Here is a 2,826-nt window from a genome sequence, read left to right on the forward strand (position 1 = left end):
CACACACACACACACACACACAAATACACACACACATCATGATAAAATGGATGACTTTCCAACCCCTTCCATTTTTCTCTCTCTTGTTTTTTTTTTAAGTTTCCCCCGCTAGTCTTTTTCCCTCGCGTCAGCGCTCAGCGTAAGATGGTGATACCGTCTTGTTTAGTGTTTAAGGTCTGGTCCAGTGCAGAATACACTTATCAGTAATATTGCCAGTTTTGACACGACATGTACATTTCTTCCCTACACAGGCTGACATCGGAGCTAGCCTCGTATATTTAATCTATGTCTAGACTTTCCCTGAAAAAAAAAGAACCCTCGCCCCAACCGCCCATCCCCCGAAAAAAAAAGGAAAATATTTTTTATAAAATGAAATAGAATAGTAAAAGGCAGGTCTAGACTCTATAACTTAAGCACCATACCATCGCTTGTTTCACTTGAAGATCGACCCTTCTTTCCAGTGGATGCTTTGTTGTGTAGGCCTATAATAATGTATTATCGGCATTCTAAAAAAACACAGGTACCGTACCTGAATGCACTATCTGCGATGTATAATTTGTACAAAATGTTTTGTCAGCAATCCCATTGAGCTAATTTGGGTAAAGACAATTTTTAAAAAAGAAGGAAAACGTTGCTTCCAGAAACACAGCCCTTAAACTACATGTACGGGTTGAAAACCTTTTGATAGCACAAGCCGTTGACGAAAGATGAAAAGGATAAAGAATATTTGGAAAAAAGTGCTGATCATAATGTTCTCAAAGAAGAAGAAGAGAATTACTGGATAAGACACGAGCTTCGTTTTATCCAGCAGTCACCAATAAATTAAGCCACTGGAATCACCAGATTTGGAATATAAAGCGTAAAAGAATGGATTAATCAATCATGGGTAAGTCAATATATTTTTTCAGTATTCTTGTTGAATGTTTTATATCACAAAGTGAGTGAAAAACAGTTACTTAGGAAACCCTGGTTTAGCCTTATTGTTGTGAAATGTGTGTCCACTTTTGAGTAAGCACCAAACTAGATTTTCATCAAAATACTATTATCCTCAGAATAGGACGAAATGGCCGTAAGGCTTGTAACTGGACCAACAAGTCAATCACAATACTGTAGCACTTTTATTTTTCAATTATTTCAGTTTCATAGTAGTCGGTACGTGCAATTTTTGGACGAAGTGCGCACGTTTTGTCTTGTAGAGATACGAAAGCCATCAAGACCAAACCATCCCACCATACGTAATTTATAGCATGCCCCCGCCTCTGAATTGACGGAAGAGTCGCACATCACTGAATAGACGCGCATTTTTCACACTTCCGTCTGTTTGTTTGTTTTAGTGAGGTTTTGCGAGGGGCGTAAAAAAAAATAAAATAATAATTGCATTTATATAGCGCATATCCATGCTCAAGAGCGTGCTCTATGCGCTTTACAACTATTATTACCCCAACAGACCCTCTGAGAATACCCTGAAACATTCTCAGCTTCCGTGGAAGCATACAGTGCAAGCTGCGGATTTCACGGGCTCAAACACTATCAAACTGACAAGATCTTTCACTGTCTATAGCTGGGTACCCATTTCCACCTGGGTGAAGTGAGGAAAATTTGTGCAAAGTGCCTTTCCCAAGGTTACAACGTTGGGTCCCTGACGGGATTCGAACCCACGACCTTACGGTTGCGAGTCCGAGAACCTATACTAAAACCATACTAAAACAAACGAACAGACGGAACAAAGATGTGCACTTATCAGTCCAAGCTGTTACACTTCCCCTGTGGGAACTCCCCTTTCAATTACATTTTTTTTTAAAGTGGTGTTGATAAAAATAGACCAATTCTTTCAATTAATGGTTTATGCGTGTTCTGTAAATCTCCAATATTTTTTTGGTTTAAATTTGTTTTAGGCTAACATCAAAGACTGCGTGTCGGAATCTTAGTCTGCAGTGACCTTCATTAAAGGGTTTTTACTACTTTTAGATTCTGTTGGTCATCCAACTTGAAGACCCGCAGGTAAAGACCCAGGAAGACTTAACAGGGCGATTTGTTTTTATCCCGTTTTAACCGCCGACATACGAAAGTGAACGAGCAAGAGCCTTTTTGCCCCACCCCCGCAACCCCACCCCGTAAACCGTCCCCCTCCTTTTCCACAAAAAAAACCCTTCTCCGATCCTAACATTTAAGTCCGTTTATAGCAGTTTGAAAATTCTTTGGGTGATGAGAAACAGGATGTTCTTAAAGCCCTCAATGGTATCTTGGCCTTGACACAAGCCAATAATAATAATTTATGTATAAGAAGAGTGTAAAATTACTGATAGTGTGTAATCTTTAGCCCCGATCCACTGGTCTTCATACAAAATGGCGATGAAATTTAAATCAAACGTGTGAACTAATCCAAGTTATCTTGCTTTGTAATCAAACTGACCTCGAAGAAAATTAATCGGGAGTGGAGGGGGAGGAGGTATTAAGAATCTCGACTCAACGCCTTGGGCCAGTGAAATAGAAAGGTCATGCTACTGGTGACATTTAGGCGTAAGGTTCAGGGTTAAGGACATTGATGAACGCCTGAGGACAAAAGGTGGGGGTGGTTGGGCGCGGGGGCTGGGTTAAATTTAAGGGACGGATGAATGTTTTGGGGGGTATGTATATGGAATTAAGGGGGATTACTGTGTGTGTTTGTGTGTGTGGGTGTGGGGCGGGAGAGGGAAGGGTTGGGAGAGGAGAGGAGGGAGAGGATGGGAGATGGTGGGAGTGGAGTTGGAGGGGATGAGACGTGGACCGGAGGGGTTGGGAGAGGAGAGGGAGGGAGGGGAGAGGGAAGGGAAGGGAAGGAGAGGG

The sequence above is a fragment of the Aplysia californica genome, unplaced genomic scaffold (assembly GCF_000002075.1).
Source record: "Aplysia californica isolate F4 #8 unplaced genomic scaffold, AplCal3.0 scaffold00017, whole genome shotgun sequence".
In the NCBI taxonomy this organism is placed as follows: domain Eukaryota; kingdom Metazoa; phylum Mollusca; class Gastropoda; order Aplysiida; family Aplysiidae; genus Aplysia; species Aplysia californica.